Source organism: Papio anubis, chromosome 3 (assembly GCF_008728515.1).
Source record: "Papio anubis isolate 15944 chromosome 3, Panubis1.0, whole genome shotgun sequence".
NCBI classification, from domain to species: domain Eukaryota; kingdom Metazoa; phylum Chordata; class Mammalia; order Primates; family Cercopithecidae; genus Papio; species Papio anubis.
The window spans coordinates 8,733,010-8,753,774 of NC_044978.1; positions in this window are offsets into that span (position 1 = coordinate 8,733,010).

Here is a 20,765-nt window from a genome sequence, read left to right on the forward strand (position 1 = left end):
GATTCTGTCTCAAAAAAAAAAAAAAAAAATTGCACCATTGCACTCCAGCCTGGGCAACAAGAGTGAAACTCCAACTAAAATAATTTTTAAAAAAGGAAAGAAAGAAAACCATTCCAATAAATTTTTAAGCTGGAAAAATAATATGATTTAATTTAAGATTGTAAGAGATCTCAATGCCTCCTTCGTGAAGAATTAAAAAATGGATGACGGGAAGGAGGAAAGAAGAAAGTTGTATAAGGACATTTTCAGGCACTATCACTAATAAAGGGTTAGGAAAAAAGATTAAAAAATCTAGTTATCAAAATGATTCAGTTGCATATAGCAAACACTTATTGGAATATCAGTGACATTCCAAGCTCTGTGGATTCAGAGCTGAATGGTCTCTGTAATGAGGAGTTTTGAGTTCAGAGAACACACAGCCAATAGTTTCTAGTTAGCAGGGAAACTTGCTTGTAACTGTCAGAGGTGTTTGAACCAGAGCAACTCCATCTTGAATTGGGGGTGGGTAAAATAAGGCTGAGACCTACTGGGCTGCATTCCCAAGTGGTTAAGGTGTTCTAAGTCACAGGATGAGAAAGAAGGTCAGCACAAGATACAGGTCATAAAGACTTTGCTGATAAAACAGGTTGCAGTAAAGAAGCCAGCTAAAACCCACCAAACCAAGATGGCGACAAGAGTGACGTTTGATCTTCGTCACTGCTATACTCCCTCCAGAGCCATGACAATTTACAAATGCCATGGCAACATCAGGAAGTTACCTTATATGGTCTAAAAAGGGGAATCATGAATAGTCCATCCCTTGTTCAGCATTTAATCAAAAAATAACCGTAAAAATGGGCAACCAGCAGCCCTCACAGCTGCTCTACCTATGGAGTAGCCAATTTTTATTCCTTTACTTTCCTAATAAACTTTTTTCACTTTACTCTATGTCCTCACCTTAAATTCTTTTTGCACGTGATCCGAGGATAGTCTCTTGGGGTCTGGATCTGGACCCCTTTCCATTAACATAACCACACAGCTTACTAGATCAAGAACTAAGACTGTCTATATCACCATGACTGTCCTATTCCAGGAAATTCCTGCCCAGACGATAAGGCTGCACATAAAATTGTTTGTTTTAGGAACTTCCTGAAAAAGCATTTGTTTAAAGGATAGATTACTTCACTAGGTCTCTCAGGATAATACATTACTCAAATCAGCACACTTTTAGCTTACCAAATGACTGTTTACTCAACAAGATTTGTTTCAATCCCCCTCTCTCCCTGATGCCATCGAACTTAAAACTATTATATCACAAGCATTGCTCCATCCCAATTATATTTTGGCATTAAAAGGCCTGATTTAAACAACATCTCGACCTCTTATATGTATCTGCCCTTGTACTGACCCTTACAAGACATTACTAAGACTTTAAGTGGTGATTGCTTTTATTGCAATGGGCAATAAACTTGGCTTTACTTGGACAACAGAAGATTTTTGTGGTCTTTTCACAGGACAGCAGTTGTCATCAGTGTTTTTTTCTTATTTGTTACCCTATCTCTTTTCCTATTGTCAGCAGGGTTTTAAAAAGAAATTTGCAAAGGAAGGGATCAACTTCCTAGTTTTCTGAAGGTTCGAGTAAGGCCTCGCCCTAATTCTGCAGCCAGTCAGTAGGTGGCAGTAGCTAGTAGAGAAAAAGAAAGCTGCCTCAATGCCTCAAGGTTAGGAAGAAATGGAAAAGATAGCAGAGGGTTTGTGTCAGAGGCATGTATTGCGTTTTTAGCAGGTGAAAGACTCATGGAGATACTGACTGGAGTAGAGTGAAAAGGAAACAATAATGTATGGGCAGGGGCAAGGAAGGCAGATATATTCCTGGTTTATTTTGAAGAAAAATGAATAGATACGTCTATATGAGCCATTTGGGTTAGATAACGTACCCTCCTAAGCATAAGCTGGATGGGTGAAAGAACACATTTGTTCTGCAAAAGGAAGTAGAAAAATGTTGACTTTCCACTTTCTGGAGAGAGAGGTCATGAACTCAGGGAGAAGGAGCTTATTAAAAATATACGTAATGGGGAAGCATTTGGCTGAGAAGGCACCAGCACTTTGGGTTCCTATGTAAGCAAACCAAAGTCCAATGTAAAGTGAAGCAAAACTAGATGTAACCAATCCGAAACAGTCAGTCAACTTCTCACTGGAGACTTTCCACCAGATTATACTCAAATCAGGCAAATGCCTAGAGGTAGCCAATCAAGCGATGTCTTTGCTTTGCTTGACATTTAGCCTATCCCAGCTGCTGCTCACATTGCTGGGCAGGGTTCTCTGAATCTCTCCTGGTTCTGATTTTGCCGCCTGACTCATTAAGTGTTCTTTGCTGAAACAAACTCTGCTAAATTTATTTTGTTTAAATTTTTCTTTTAACAAGAGGTAGGAAGAAATGAAGAAGATTTGAAGTCAGATTCAAGAAGACAACAGCACCTTGGACCACTGGGGTAAAAGGGTTGATCAGTGGGAGAGTACTGCAAATTAGAGAACGCTGACATCACATATTTAATGTGAAGTAGCTATCTGTATTTTGGTTTGATATAATCTTTCCATGATACCAAAACTCCTATAAAGGTTTCCTGTCCGTGCAAACCGTGCATTAGTGAACAAAGAAACAGAGGAAGTGTACGAGGTTGGGTAAAGCAAGAGGAATGAGGAAAAAGGAAGATGCTAGCTTCCCATTCTATGTGACATGGGTTGTTGAGACATTTTCATTTGAATATGAAAAGAGAGAGAGATCTCAGAGGATGGAAAAACTCTGAGAACCTTAAAAATCCAGATTTGAGTTACAGGGACTTGAGATACAGAAGAGAGTACCCAAGGGAGAATGGTAGCCCAACACACTTTTATATGGCAAATAGAGAAATAAGAAATATTCTGAGACTGGGAAGAAAATTCATTAGGTTGGCCGGGCACGGTGGCTCAAGCCTGTAATCCCAGCACTTTGGGAGGCTGAGATGGGCGGATCACGAGGTCAGGAGATCAAGACCATCCTGGCTAACAGGGTGAAACCCTGTCTCTACTCAAAAATACAAAATATTAGCCGGGCGTGGTGGCGGGCGCCTGTAGTCCCAGCTACTCGGGAGGCTGAGGCAGGAGAATGGCGTGAACCCGGGAGGCGGAGCTTGCAGTGAGCTGAGATCTGGCCACTGCACTCCAGCCTGGGCGACAGAGCGAGACTCCGTCTCAAAAAAAAAAAAAAAAAAGAAAATTCATTAGGTTATAAATATAAACCATATGCTCATCAATTCTTGGTCTTAACACTAAAAAGTTTAATTTTTGTGTATAAAGAGTAATTGATATAAAAAACAAAAGGTCGTCTTTAGTAATTTTTCCACTCTCAACAATAAAGTATTTTCTAAGCCAAGCTACCAATGAGTTTAAATCCACTTTGCATTTCCCCAGCAATTATTCTGTTTTTTTACCTTTTTGATCAATTATCCTTGTGCAGTGGTGGAAAGCCCAAACATTTTCCCCCACAATCTTTTTGTTCCTTTTTTGTTATTGGGCAGAGGGTCATGCCTAGTTCTGAGAATTAGGGACAGTGTATTATCACCAAACATACAGCCCAACAGAGCCCACTGACAGCATCATTCTGTGTTCACTGGACTCCGTAAATACTAGCACACAAATATGAGATAGATAACAATCTTTTGGTATATCAGACTTTCCAACTGTAAATGGGGATAACATCTCCTTTGTATAACTCAATAAGTTTGTACAAAGATACAGGTGTAACAAGATGGAAATTAATATATCACCCTTATTGTCTATGACAAGGACTCTTCCACAGAACATTGCACAGAACTGGCTTAATATATATTTTGTATTTTGTGTAACTACTAAATAACTATTTTATATTTTGTATTTTATATTCCTATAGTATTTCAACGATAAGGAATAATTTTTAACATTTAAAAGTTGTTGCATGTACTTTCCTATTTTGTGTTTTCATAGATATTATTATTGGCTGTCTCACAAGATACCTCCCTCCTGTATCATCTCTTATATATATGAGCATGAAACTCCATGTGAACCATACATAGTGTCCTGTGTTTCATCTGGTGCTAATGATTAGTATAAATTATTTGAAAACAAAACAATACCTTCTATTTTCCACAATGGCTATAGACTCTATAGTCAGTGGAGTCCCTTTTTTTTTTTTTCTTTTTTTGAGATGGAGTTTTGCCCTGTCACCAAGGCTGGAGTGCAATGGTGCGATCTCAACTCGCTGCAGCCTCCGCCTCCCAGGTTCAAGCAGTTCTCCTGCCTCAGCCTCCCAAGTATTACAGGTGCGCACCACCACACCTGGTTAATATTTTGTATTTCTAGTACAGATGGAGTTTCACCATGCTGGCCAGGGAGTCTTATACACAGTAAATTCATAATAAAAAATTGTTGAATAAATGAAAGACCTCATTTTGAATTTGAAAATGGAAGGTAGCATACTCCAGTCTACCATGCCTAGCAATTCAAAAGTAATAAAACATGTCTGTATCCCACATTTTATTCTAGAGGCCCTGCCTTCCACATTGCAGAGATAGATGTAGGGTTAGGTAAGAACATCTCTCCCCTAAATCATTATAGTCTCTGTCTGTTTTCTTCTCTAATAAATAGATATAGAAAATAACTAAGAAGAGAGAAAATTCACAATTATACATAAAATAAGAGCCAGATAATCACAGTTCTCTTTCTCCCTTTCCACTTTTTAACATATTAATGGTCATTTCATTATAAAAGCAACTCCAGAGGACCTCCGATTCAGTTCTCCCTTTCGTCATGCTCCCTTATTCAATTTGTGATTGTTTCTGTAGTTATAATATGCTATCAGAAAAGAGCTCATGCAAACATCTTTATTATCATGCACAAAGTAAGCAGATGTCAACCACAATACATAGACTTTTATACCTTTATCAAAAACATGACATGATATGAAAAACAAAAGCTCTGGAGAATAAAAAAATGAAGACAGAATTTTGGCTTTTCAAATATTTATCACTATATAAAAAATTAAAAATCAGTGCTATTTTGAAAAGGATGTTTCATACACTGTAATATGCACATCTAATGCTGTATCTGAATAAGGTTAAAGAACCAATCACAGAGGTCATGAGGAAATGAGCTCTAGAAGGCCTTGATGGACAGCACCCCTCCGTAGGGCATTAGATACAGTGGTACAATCACTGAAGCAAAGTTTATCACGGTCATCTATCAGCTGTTCAAACAACCAGCCCTTATCCAATCCCATGTCAGCCTGATGGACTTCACTAGTTAAACATCCCATCACTCCAGTGCATTAGGAAATGTCAATCTCATATCTAGTTACCTGACCAAGAGTATGAGATTTTGAGGCAGCACATTTAATGTGACTGGAAATAACAAAATATTTATCTGCATTCTTCTTCCTGAAGAAATAAAGCAAGCGCATAAAATCAGAACTATCAGATTTCTATGAGCAACTAAGAATGAATGATAAAACCTTGAAGAAAATTTTAAGATGGAAAGCATGATTAACTGAAAGCGCAATGCTTCCAACGGGCTAGGGTGCTCAGTTAGACAGAAGACAAATAAAAAATGCATTCATATTGCCTAAGATGCTGCTGAAGAAATCAAAGTAAGAGTTTACTGAATTTGTATTTCATTAGTTGTGAGATACAGAAAACTGCCAGGCAGAATATGTGAAACTTTACTTCCTGTAATAATGTCATTCAAATAATTGAGCAAGTGTTATTTATTTATTTGTTTATTTATTTTTTGTGGAATTATCTCTCTTCACCCCAACATTTTACAGTTAATATTTGTTGGGTTATTTATGCTGGGCTAGCTATTAGGTTCAAATTTTATGAACCCGAACAAAGCCTTCTGAAGCGAGTATTTATTATTCCTATTTCACTGAGGAGGAAACTGAGACAAAATTAAGTAATTTGCTTAAGGTTAAATAACAGGGAAATATCATAGTAGGATCTGAACCCAGATATGTTGACAACAAAAAGGTCTTTGAGAAAAGCATTTTAAGCATTTGGCTAGTCCTAAAGTTATATTTGACCATCAGTTTTTATCTTTTACTTAACAAATGGCTTTGTTATATTCTCTGGGCATACTAATGCATATGTTTCTCCTCCAGTAGTCATGAATCTTTTGGAATATCCTAAGAATCATAATATGACCAAAACATTAATGACAATACCTGCCTTTTTACCACCCTAGTGAAAAACGGAAGTATTTCCTTACAAAGATGCCTGCTTACCTGTCCAATTTCCTTGTTAAGAATGGCTTTCCACTAAATTCATGATCTGAGTCTAAGAATGGAGGGTAAAAGTTATGATTTGCTAGGATTAGTCCTTTTCTTGCTTCTTTCACACTCATGATGCCATTTAACCTTAATATTTATGAAGATGCTTTATGTAGTTGACATTATGATGGATATTGTAGATACAACACCACTTAGAAACTAGAACAGGTCAAAAGAGCTTGCTTTTAAAGTATCCATTATCTAATAATGAAAAGCTCCTAATTCTCAGTACATGTATAAGGGCCAAAGTCAAATATTTTCTCCCTTAGTTGGACCTGTTTTAATCATAGCAGAGAAAAAAAAAAAGAGAATTTCATTTCTTGGTGAGTGCCTGCATATACAAAGATCCCACAAGAAATACTGCAGGAATCAAATAACTTCAAAACACTTAAATTGCTTAAGAGCTGTGGAATGGTGTTGACCTATAACTAAAAGAAAAATGAAGCAGACGACAGAGCAATGTGAAAGTTGAATGTTCTCAGATGTCAGTGGGAGCTCTGTGGGATATGGAACAAGATAAGAATTCATTTCAATTACACCAATGATGTGGATTCTTGCATAGCACAATAACGAGTATTTTGTTAGCACTACCAGTTTACCTTATCCTAGCTATAGGTATTTTTTACAATGTAGTGGATGTATATGTGACAAGTGCTGATTTTGTAAATAGACTAGTGAAGAAAGAAAAAATAAAATGTGTTTAAAGATAGAGATCAAAAACTGGTTTTTAATATGAACATAGAATGCAGAGATATGACTGAAGGGGTTAGCATAACGGATTTACTTAGCTATTGCATATTGAAAAGAAAACAACAAATATATATAAACGTTGAGCATTTATGTATTGAATACTGACTATATGGGATCTTCCAATACAGGATTCTGAATGAATAAATCCTACTTCATATAATAAACAAATATTATAAGAGTTAAAAATTCTAAAACTATATTCAAATATAGTCCATTGACAGAAATCTCTAAACTTAATAATTAGATTTTTATGAAGAATTACTAGAGAAGTATTTATGAGAATTTTTATTATAACCTGAATCATGTAAATAACAAAGCAAGGAAATTCCATACTTTAAAAATAATTTAAGGCACTATCTAGTATATATAATAATAAAAACTCAAAGTAAGTTTTTCTTATCCAAAAGAAAAAAACAATGTTCCCTGGAAATGTGAAGAGTCTCATATTAAACAAAGCCAAGATCTTTACACTATAGCTGACCATAGAAATTGATGAGTGGCCTCATGACACTGATGCTTGCTGCTTCACTATAGGATTTAGAGTAAATTTTTAATGTGAATTGAATCTTGAAGAAGTCAGAATTTTATAAACTGAATGTGTTGGTGATGTTATCTTATTTCTTTCTTTAATAGATACTTGCCTTTATTGAATTTTTTGACTCTTGCTAAAATTCAATCTCATTGCCTAATGATACAAATTCAACAATTGCTAACAAAGTGAAATTCATCTTTAAGATAGCCAAAAGTAAAATCTGTGTATTATGGAGATTTAGATATTACTGTCACCAAGGTGTTTTTTCTTTTTTTAACCTCAAGTCAAAGAAGGAAATGGAAAATGTGTAACTTTGACTTCTCATCAAATAATAATTATTATTATTTGGTCAACTACTGACATTGGCCAACATGCCAAGTACCGTGCTTAGTATCAGACTAGCATTAGTTTATTCATTCATTTAAATTTTACTACAGCAGTATGAGTCTGTTCTCTAGTATGAATCTGTTCTCTTGTATGAGTGGAGAAACTTTTACCTACAGCTAACCAAAGTACCAATTCAAACTATTTTCCAGATAAGATTATTTATTATCTTACAAGAAGCCCAGAAATGGGTGGTTTTATGGTTGGCTCAATAATGTCCTCAAAGACTTGGTCCTTTCCACCTCTCTCCCTGCCATCCTCTGATTAGGGAAGTGAGTAAGAGGGGGACTCTGACCTCAAGGGAACTATCCTTGAGTTGGCCCCTCTGACAATTGGATTGTGTTCCTCAAAGAGACATGGCTAAGTCCTAACCTGCAGTACTTGCGAATGTGACCTCATTTGAAAATAGGGTCTTTGTAGATGTCATCAATTTAAGATGAGATCATTTGGGTGGGCCCCAATGCAGTATGAGTTGTGTCCTTAACAAAAGAGAAAACAGATAGGCAAGAGGAGAATGCCAACTGAAAAAACAGACACACAGAGAGAAGATGGCTATATGAAGACTGGGACAGAGATTGAGGTGATGCTGCCATAGTGGAGGAATGCGTGGGGCTACCCGAAACTGGAAGAAACCAGGAAGGATCCGTCCCTAGAGGCTTTGGAGGAAGCATGGCACTGCCAACACTTAATCATGGACCTACAAGCTCCAGGAATGTGAGAGGAAACATTTTTGTTGTTTTAAACCACCCAGTTTGTGGTCCTTTGTTATGGCAGCCCTGGGCAATGAATACAGCTTCCATCTTGGTCCCAGACTACTGTGGTAGTGCTCATGACACCTTAATGCAGCAAAGGACAGATGAAGGAATAGAACTACATCACCTTTGAGTCTCTTTCTTAGGAGTAAGAAAAACAGAGTGCTAATCTTTCTATAGAATTCAATCATAAACCCTATTAAAGCCAATGACCAATAAGTGCATTTCCATGGTTTGCTTCCATTGAACATTTTGAATAGAACAGTTATTAGAGATTAATCACCTTAACCATTACTGTTTTCATTATATGCATACCACAGACAAGGCAATTGAGGCCATGCAGGCGACATCACCTACTATAAAGCTGTAAAGTCAGGTTTCAAACTCAGAGCAACCTCTCACATCACAGTTTAGTGTATCCATCAGCGCTACCGTTTATATGGTTATGGTATATGGACCTATTCTTCACACATTATAATCTACTGTGCTTTCCTTTACTTTGTTAATCCTAAAGAGAATCATAATTAAGGGATTGAACATGAATATTTATTTGGTTTAAAGCTTGAATCTTCTAAATCAAATTCAGTTACACTCTACGTTTTAAGGAGTGATGAGCTGTTTCTATATGCTAGTACTAAAGCCTTAATTCATGAAACGGTTTCCTGGTTGAGGAAAATGAATGACATTATGACTTAGTTCAGGCTGCTATAATGAGGTCGCATAAGCTGGGTGGTTTATAGACAACAGAAATTTACTTCTTACAGTTTTGGAGGCTGTAAGTATGAAACCAGTGTGCTAGCATGATTGAGCCCTCTTCCAGGTGCAGACTGCCAACTTCTTCTATCTTCATGTGGTGGAAAGAGGGTGAGGGACCTCTCTGTGGACTCTTTCCTAAGGGCACTAATCCTGTTCATGAGGGCTCCATCCTCATGATCTGATCACCTCCCCAAATCTCCAGATCCTATTATCATTGTATCCTGCAGTGTGGGTGAGAATTTCAACATATGAATTTCAAGGGGACGTAAACATTGGGTCTATTGCATATGAGGAAAGTAGAAAAGTGGAAGTTATTTCAGAAGTAAAGTGCAAGAGAATTAGAGGGAATCTACACAAGCAAGCTGAATAAATACAGGGCAAGAAGAGAAGTAGAATTTGAAGGCAGAGTATAAGAGAATGTGGCGTGAGGGCAAACAGTCAGAAAATGGTAACTAAATGAATATATTCTTTTTATATAGCTCATTATATTACAGAATCCTCATTTATTCAATCATAAACTCCAAAAACATGGTTCCATGATGACACGGATTTGAGAAGACAGCTAGAGTGCTTCTTTGTTGAAGTTTAAAGTATTATTTAAAATATTTATCAATGGAACCTGGAAATGTGACAGTGGATACCTTTATTGTCTATGACATCCATTTCATTTTTCTTTCCAGCTTTGTTAAGTGGTATGAGTGGGAGTGCACACATAAAACAGGGATGAACAGAGTTGCATGGGAGAGGGAAAGTTGTGTCTCGGTATCAGTGCAGGGGTTGATTTCAGGACGCTTCCCCCTCAGATACCACAATTCATGAGTGCGCCAGGCCCACGTTAGTCCGTTTTCACACTGTTGATAGAGACATATTTGAGACTGGGCAATTAACAAAAGAAAGAGTTTATTGGACTTACAGTTCCATATGGGTGGAGCGGCCCCACAATCATGGCGGAAAATAAAAGGCACATCTCATATGGCAGTGACAAGAGAGAGAATGAGACCCAAGTGAAACGGGTGTCCTTTAATCAAACTATCAGATCTGGTGAGACTCACTCACTACCACAAGGACAGTATGGGGGAAACAGCCGCCATGATTCAATTATCTCCCATTGCACCCCTCCCACAACACATGGGAATTACGGGAGTACAGTTCAAGATGAGATCTGGGTGGGGACACAGAGCCAAACCATATCATCCCTATACAAATGCTCTAGATTATTTTATTTTAATTTATTTTATTTTACATTTTTTGAGATGGAGTCTCGATCTGTTGCCCAGGCTGGAGTGCAGTGGCGCGATCCCGGCTCACTGCAAGCTCCCCCTCCCCGGTTCACACCATTCTCCTGCTTCAGCCTCCTGAGTAGCTGGGACTACAGGTGCCCGCCACACCCAGCTAATTTTTTTTATTTTTTTATTTTTAGTAGAGACGGGGTTTCACCGTGTTAGCCAGGATGGTCTTGATCTCCTGACATTGTGATCTGCCCGCCTCATCTCCAGATTACTTAATAGTATTTAATACAATACAAATGCTTCCTAGTTATATTGTGTTTTTAAATCATATTTCTTATTCTCATATTATTATTTTTTAAGTATGTTTAATCCGTGGTTAGTTATATCAGCAAATGTGAAACCCACAAATACAGAGTGCCAACTGCATGATAAACGGGCCATATTAGACTTACAGTGACAGTCCGTAACACTTTCTGGCTATTGAGAGCCCATCACATAGATTTCCTTATCAACACTTTTTCTTTAATTAACTGTACCCTATCTTCCTACTCTAATCAAAACCTCCCTTCAGCTATCACCACTCATCACTTAGAAACAATCTGACAGATGTAATGATACAAAAGAAGTGATGCAACTGCTGGTGTCTGAGGTTTGAACCAGAGCAACTCCATCTTGCACAGGGGCTAGGTAAAATAACGCTGAGATCTGCCCGACCGCTTTCCTAGGAGGTTAGGCATTCTTAGTCTCAGGATGAAAATTAGCCGGGCGTGGGAGCAGGGGCCTGTAGTCCCAGTTACTTGGGAGGCTGAGACAGGAGAACTGCTTGAACCAGGGAGGCAGAGGTTACAGTGAGCCAAGATTACGCCACTACACTGCACTCCAGCCTGGGCGATGGAGCAAGACTCCATCAAAAACAAAGAAATGAAAGGAAAGGAAAGGAGGGGAAGGGGAGGGGAGAAAAGAGGCAGTTGACACAAGATACAGGTCACAAAGTCCCTGCTGATAAAACAGGATGTGATAAATAAGTCAGCCAAACCCACCAAAACCAAGAGGGTAACCAAAGTGAGCTCTGGTCACCCTCACTGCTCATTATATGCTAATTATAATGCATTCACATGGTAAAATACATTTGCACCAGCACCAGGACAGTTTACAAATGCTGTGGCAACATTGGGAAGTTACCTTAGATGGTCTAGAAAGGGAAGGAGCCTTCACTTCCAGGAAATCTCCATCCCTTTCTGGAACACTCATGAACAACCCAACCCTTGTTTAGTATACGCTCAAAATATCACCATAAATATAGCCAACAAGCAGCCCTTGGAGCAGCTCTGCCTACGGAGTGGCCACCCCTCTATCTCTTTACTTTCCGAGTAAACTTGCTTTCACTTTACTCTGTTGACTCACACTTGAGTCCCTTCCTGTGCAAAGCCAAGGATCCACATGGTTTCCTGGAATGAACCCTAATTTGGGGTTTGCCCTGTGACACTGGACTCTTCAGACAGTGGTGGTAGAGAAGGTTCTATTTTAAGGAAAAATTATAGCCCAAGTAATGATTCTCTAATGGTGGAATTCCAGATACCATGGAAAAGCTGGGGCCAAATGACACACAAACCATAGGATATTGACTGACTTCCATCTAGGACTAGTCTAACTCTCATCTACATACTTCCAGGTTATTTTATCATGTTGCATATTTTGTCAAAACAAGAATATCTTGGCAGTACAAGAGGGACATGATTATTAATGTGATGACATTTAAAACCGCTTTTTATATGGAAATACTTATTTCAAAATCCACATCTTAATTATAATATAGATACATATTTATAAGATACACACTTTGAAAATACTCAATGAATTAAGATAATGCCAGTGTTTACTTACGGAATGGTTTCACATGCAAAAACCACTACAAGTGAAGGGTTTAAATGAATAGACTATTTTCACCTTTATACTCGCATTTGAACAGCTGAAAGAACTATTCTTTGTAATTGAAGAGGTTCTACTGCAGGGGTCAGTACTTCAGCAGATGTCAACAGATTCTTACAAGTTAAAGCTTTCTAGAGAGTGGAATTCACCTCAGCTGAAGGGAAACACCTGGAGTCTGATATGTCCATATTAGTGCCTACAGTACTGCAAATGAAAGTGAAGTGGCTGACAATATACATATAATGCTTTTTGCGAGTATCACTGAAAACAAAGGCATGCTCAGTAATGCCTGCGGTAATTGATAACCTTTACACTCTGGATTATATTGATTAAACCATTCAGAAGATGCCAAACTATTACAGTGAGGCTTTCTGGGTCAGCGATGCCTACACAAAGCATTATGTCCCACACGCCTGTTTTCAGTGATGCCTGCAGTAATTGATAACCTTTATACCACTGTTACATTGGTCAAGACATTCAAGCCATACTAAGGTATGACAGCATATTTCTGGATCAATGACTACACAGAACATTATGTACCATATCACATCCTAACTCTCTGTAACGTCTGAATATGCATTCATACTAGTGAGGACAGTGTTTAGAAAATAATAGAATGTGCTTCTTTGAAGTATGCATTTATTCTACTTACTGGTTCTAAATAGACATTTTTCCTAATGAACAACTTATCAAAACACACAAAGCATTTGAAAGCAACATTACTGATTGGGTTAGGCTTTACTTAAACTACTTGGTTTAATTATAATGATTAAGCTGCCTACTGGGGATTCAATTTTTAATGACTTAATTTAATGTGCTGTTCGTTAAAATGTCACCTTGTGAAGTTTTCTTTATCCTGTTATCAACTTACTGGGCGCTCAAACAAAGATAAACATTATCTGAAAAACCACTACTGAAGCAAGTATGAATTTTGGCCTGCAAAGACAGATTTATAAGTAATATAACTTTTTTTTTCTCCTAACAGTTTAATTTCTGAGTTTAAGGCTCCATTTTGAGGGATAAACAAAGGAAAAAAGAAAAAACATAGCACACCTCATACCATTCGCGTTTTCTTTACTTAGCCCTGAAAGGAACTGGCCTAAGTCAGCGGTATGCTGCGCCCCTTCATACTGGCTCACAGGCATTGATTGTTACAATTGAAAGCTGGTTGACATATTGATAACCTGGAATTCACTATGGTGGATGTATTTATACCAGGGGAAATCAAAAACACTATAAATCGGAGCTACACCCAGAAATGCCTGTTAAACATGGCCAGCACACCAGACTCTACAACTGATGTAATGACCAGCATTAACTTCAACAAATATTCTTCAGTGCCATTTGGGATTGTTATGGTCAGAATTGCGTGCAGCCCCCAAATTCATATGTTGAAACCTCAACCCCTAATGTAACTGTATTTGGAGACAGGGCCTTCAAGGAAATATAAGTTAAATGAGGCCATTAGGGTGGGGCCCTAGTCCAATATGATTGATGTCTTTATAAGGAAAGAGAGAGACGAGGATGTTTGTGCACAGAGGAAAGGCCATATGAGGGCACAGTAAGAAGCTGGCCATCTGCAAGTCGAGCAGAGAGACCAGACGGCAGGAAACATAAAATCTGCCATCACCTTGGTGTTGGACTTCCAATCTCTAGAAGTGTGAGAAAATAAATGTCTGCTGTTGAAGGCACTCAGCTTGTTGTATTTTGTCATGGCAGCCCTAGCAAACTAATTCAGTCGCTCAGAGCACTGGAGAAAGTAATATGCATAACACATCACTTATAACCTAAAAACATTTGTAACCTTGTTTTGCCGTAAGACGTATGTGAACGTGAAAATGCAAGCATGTATGTGTGGTAAAGAGAACTACAGTTCACTGGAGAGAGAAGAAACATCTGGTTGGGAAAATGGAGTTCATGGAGGACATGGCTAATGAGTTGGGTTGTAACCAACAGAATTCTGATAGGCGGTAATAAAAGGAAGCTTGATGAAGTCAAAGGCAGAGAAGTAAGAAAAACAAATGAGTTTTTAAAATTACTGATACTTTTGTTACAACATGGGCTTAATGTGGGAGACTAGTGCAAATAAGTGTTCTAAGATTAATTGGTGAATCAGAAAGGACTACAGGACTAGGCAATGTTTTAGAGATGAACAATGAGTTGGAGGCTAAGAGTGAGATCACTAAGTGAGCCCAGAGCTAAGTACAGATTCTAGGGCTGGAACACCTGCATTCCAATCACAGTTTCATAATAACAGGCCTAAGGCCTAGGTAAGAATCAAATGATTAATACAAAACAGTGCTTAGGTTTCTACTTGGCATGCTAGTGCTATATATTCTCTAAAACAAGAACAAACAAATGAAAATTTCTAGTGGAAATGAGCAGGATATGGATTTGAGAGTCGATGATTGTATTCTGCCATGACAGTACCACAGACGGGGTGCCTAAACAACAGACACTGATTTTCTCACAGTTCTGCAGGCTGAGACTCTAAGATCAAGGTGTCTTCAGGGTCGTTTTTTTCTGAGATGTCTCCCTTGGCTTGTAGATGGCTGTTTTCTCTTTGAGTCTTCACAAGGTCTGTACTATCTGTGTCCAGATTTCTTCTCCTAAGGACACCTGCAATATTGGATTAGGGCCCTCCCTAATGACTTCATTTTAATTTGTCTTTTTAAGGATTCTTTCTCCAAATATAGTGACATTCTGAGATACTAGAGATTATTAGCACTTCAGTATGTGAATTTTGCAGGTACACCACTCAGCCCATGACAATGGCCAGTAGAAAATAAGAGAATGTGTAACTATTTGCATGATATAGTGACTGAGAGAAGAAGGCGAGAAGTAAAAGATTATTCCAACATTTCGATCTAGGGACAAGGTTGGGCCTATTGGCAGAATGAACTCAAAAAGCATGAACACTTCCCTATTTGTCAAGAAAGAATAAAAACAGGTTTTAGAACCAGACTTAGATTCATACTCCAATTGTGTTGTGAGACCTGGAACATCATCTCATTTAATTTCAGTGAACTTGTCTACAAATAAATTTTAAATATCCACTTTGCAGTATTGCTAGGAGGATTCAACGAGACAACTTCTGTAAATATATGTAGAATAGTGTCAGGCATGGAATAGAAGTTCGATGGATACTATTTTTGTTTTGTTTTCATTACATTGTTTGTTGGTTTCATTATGTTGAAGGAAGACAGAAATGCCGAAGCATGCTCTAATTCCTAAAGTTCACCTCAACGTTAGAACCCTCCTATCGAAAGTGATCTTGCGGGATGTTTTGTTTATAGGAGCCCCTTAGAAAGTGTATTTGCATGTAAATGTGTCTACCACCTGGTAGTAGGGCAACTAAGGAAGGGGGCTGCATCAGTAAAAAGGGGCAAAGTAATGAAAAGAATAACAACATTTACTGTAGACAATATGGTCCCAAGATTGACTGTACTTAACAATGACAACCATTCTTCTCAAAATGCAGGCTGGGCAGGGTGGCTCATCCCTGTAATCCCAGCACTTTGGAAGGCTGAGGTGGGAGGGTCATTTGAGATCAGGAGTTCCAGACCAGTCTGATGAACACGGTGAAACCCCGTCTGTACTAAAAATACAAAAAAATTAGCTAGGCCTGGTGGCACATGCCTGTAGTCCCAGCTGCTCAGGAGGCTCCAACAGGAGAATTGCTTGAACCCAAGAGGCAGAGGTTGCAATGAGCAGAGATCGCACCACTGCACTCCAGCCTGGGCGACAGAGTGATACTCCATCTCAAAAAAAAAAAAGAAAAGACAATTCAATTGGAAGTCAATATTTATATTTGCATTATATTTTTATTCCATATTCATACTCCATATTGTAAACATAACTTGAATGATCTGATCATTTTCACTTCAAAAACAAAGAGAAGAAAGTGACCACTATTTGTCTTAAGAAAATAAAGTTGCTAAAAGTAATATTTTAGAATTCAGGATTTGCTTAGTGGTCCATGAAATACAAAATATTTCATTTTGAGATCATGCTTTACCATAGGAGCTGAATTCAGAATGAAGATCATATTTTATAATTAAATGTCTGGAGCAGACAATGCTTTTTGTACAGATTCTCTAGTTAGTGTTATAATACAAAGATACTGCATTATAGAGCTCAATCTAGTCATAAGATTTCTGTCTATCAAGAATTTTTATAATTCAGTCTTTATATTGGTAGAGATAAAGGGAATATGCTTGTACAAAACCTTCCCTTCTTTCAATTCATAAAGTAGCTTTCTTATATAATTTATAAAATATCCTTTCTGTCATAAATTGAATGTCATCGTGATATTTGTGTTTCAAATTTAGGAAAAGTGATTGTACTTAATATACAAGTTTAAATGACAAAATATTATAATTTTAATCTTTTTAAAATAAAATTTTTAATGTCAGAACTTATATTCTTTATTAAATAGTATAATAATCATAATTGCATTTCTTTTGGAACCTCAGAACTGTCATATCTAGCAACATATTTTCCATCCTAAGGTGGTGTGAGGATGAATTCAGGACCCATGGGCTACAGAGTGTGGAGCTGACTGCCAAGCTAGCCCTGCCCTCGAGGTGTCTGAGAGTTCCTTCCTTTCTTGTGTTCATGTGCCTGAAGTTTTTGGCTTTTGTCATTCACTCTTCTATTTACTACTGAACTGTTAGCTGCCCTTCATTCTTTTATATATATATATATATATATATTCTTCTGATTATTTTTCTAACCATGTTGAGGGAAGGGAGATAATTCCCAGACACAGCACCCCTCTATATCAGAACTAATCGTGGGCAAATCACTTACCCTGGAATTTTGGGGCAGGCAGGGGAAGATGCCTGTGCTGTGGCAGAATGGTTGAAGGAAATAAATGTAATTGTACACGGCATGTGAAAAGCACCTGACTCACAGGGGTAATCAACTGGAAGGACCACTACATTTGTATTGACTGTCCAAAGGTTTTCTTCATTAGAAACAGCTAGCATTTTGGATCAATGAAATTGCCAATATTTCTAAATATTACTGTATTTTATTTTTATATAACGTAGAATGCTGCAACTGAGGTCTCACAATCGCCTTCATCACTCAAGGCAAGGTGTGATTTCTGTTGTGCGTGATCATTTACTTCATGAGAAGAAGAATAGAATGGAAAGATGTTTTCACAAGCTATCACATATTATCACAGCTACCATAAAGCTCTTTCAAGATAATAGACTATGTCCAAAACATCACATTATGTAGTGCAAAATCCAGTTTCACATATAGGCTATTGCATAGCCCTGAAGATTATCTAACCTGTGATAAAGAATAATTTTAAAGATCATTACACAGAAGTAAATTATTAAACAGACAATGACAAAACACTCCAGTCAAGGAAAGTAGTATAAGCCAATTAGTCATTTATTTTAAAAAGCAAAGGGGTATGTGCTTAGGAGTCACATGTACGGTTGAAACAGGAGACAAAAAGGAAATTTTCTATCCTGTTCTTTGTATATCAATCAACCTTTGAAACTATTTTGACAGTTAACCTAAGTTTCTATTTATGCAGCATAGAAAGAAATAAATTCAGTCCCTCCAAAACTCTTCTTTTATAAATGTAGACTCCTGGAATTTACCTCAAAACTACTAAGGCAATCTTTTGAGAATTCTACATTTTTAACAAGCTTTCCCTAGGCTTCTTAATGCTTTAAAATATAAGAACTGCAGCTTTAAGACTGACCTTATTATTTCTGGATTTTGAGTTAAATCATTAGAATATAAAGGAATGGATTGATTCTGGGCACCTCAGACCCTATATAGGTTCCTCAATGCAACCAATGATACATGAGCAACATCTTTCTTTTGGTTCACCCTAATGGAGAATGACGCATGCCTTTCTGTATCACTTAGTCATTCAGTTGATATTTATTGACCAACTCCTCTGTGTTAGGAGACAAAACAGTGAGCAAAAGCAGACCCTGTTTTGCTCTGATAGGATGTTATGAATTGAATTGTGCATGCAAAATTTAAATGTTTAAACTCTCAACCCCAATGTGATGATATTTGGAGATGGTGATACATGTACATTCTCTTTCTCAAAGCCTGAGGTGTGGTAGTCTGCAATGTATTTTAATCATGCATAATAAAACTACACTTTTAGCATGGCATTATGATATTTATACAAAACCACTTATGTTTTAGAAAATTTATATTATCTATATGGTCTCTAAACCTTCACCAGAAGCTGGCAGTGATATGAGTTTTCAAACCCACTTGACAGATCAAGAAACTCAGAGAGTTTAAACAACTTGTCCAAGGCGAGATGTCTGGGCAGTAGCCATTCCAGGCTTTGTCTTGCATATTACCCTTATGAAGGAGGCCCCTTGACCATACAGAAGAAGGGCTTTGCTATGGAAGTTGTACCTTAATGTTTGAGGCTACTCTTTTTCTTCTTTCCCTGCTCTGATGTTTACATGTTTTAATTGATATGGAGACAAAATTTAAGGGGGGCTTAATGTGAAAGGAAGTAAGCAATTCATGTGTCACCTTTGACATCACAGCTACCTTTTTTCATATACTTACTGAGAGTGGAGAGGACTAAATAATGGCTTCCCAAGTCTCTTACCCAACACGCTGCACTTCTGCCTCATCCTAAAGCATGATTCTCATTCCATATGTGAAAACCATCCCTGCCAGCCTCCTCCTGCAGCGAGTTCTGTAATTTATCTTAATTGTCTGGACAGTCAGGGGGATGTGTCGTTAGGGCATCCTACCATCCTTTGATAGAAGATTCCCAAACAAAAATCCTACAACAGGTGCTCAGTGGTCTCTAGGGCTGAGTATCCTCAATTCTAAAAATGTCATTGCCAACCCCTTCTTTTCCATTGTGAACGCAGAACAACATCTATCCCCTCATACTCCTTTTAAACAACAGACCTCGGGCAGATCTCAAACGTCTTTTTTTGCTATCAGCAGTCAGATCTTTTCTTCAAAAAATCCTTCACACTGAGTACTTCTTAGAGACTGTTTTTGGCTGTTCAATCATTTGCTTCTTCATCCTTTAATTGGAAACCTTGCTGCAGCCCACACACCCTACTTTTCATACTACTGGCATTATGTTACCACCTTCCATTCTGTTTTCCCATATTTATTGATCCTTCTGAGGATTTTTAAAAAATACCTCTTTTTCTCCCTTTGATTCCTTTTGGTCTAATTCATGCCCTAATCTCAGGTTCTGTGTTCCTTCCCCTTGCTTGTATTCTTTTTTTCTCATACTTTAGTTCCAGCCACACTGGGCCTATTACTTTCATTCTCTGTAGTCATTTCCACCATTAAAATCTCAATATTCTCCCTTCCATCTCCTTTTAGCTCTTCTATAGATTTCAGACAAAATGATTTCTTCTGAAGGAAGTGTTTTCTCATTTTTTTTTCCTTCAAGGATTTTCTTTTCCCCGCTGTTTTCTTACAGACACCCTGTGCATCCCAAGCTTCATTGTGGTTTTCTTTTCCTTTTGTCCATTGCCATAATGTGACATCCATCCTCTTTATTCTCCTTCTCTCTCTGAAGCCCCCTCTGAGTGTCACCCTCCTCTCCCCGGGAGGCTTCCCTGTCTTCACCGGAGCAGATGTTACCACTTTCTTCTCTTCCTCTTTTATGGAGGAGCCTCGAATCTATCCTAGCTGTGCCATCTTCACATTGATGATGACATGTGCTTAACCAATTTGCATAGGTATGGCCCTTTTCCTCGCAGAGATGTCATACGATTCTCTTTTTTCAGAGACCACTGCTACACTCCTGTTCTCCCTAACTAAAACAATGTTCCTTTCCACATATTCATTTTAGTTAAACGGTTTGTTCAACTGTGTGTTTGCGTACGTGTGCGCGTGTGTGTCTGTGTACAAAATGGAGGAGTCCTATATCAGTCAAATCCCTTCTTTGACTCTAAGTGACTAACCTCATTCTGACTTTGCCAACTCTCTTTGAATTTTATGTGACACCATTTACATTCCTAAACTCACTTTCTGCCTTTAACAGAAACAGAGTGGGGGGAAAAAAATTACAAACAAAGTCACTAAATTTTCCACATTCATTGCTTTGCTGAAGAAAAGAAATGAATATCTGCGATAGTCCT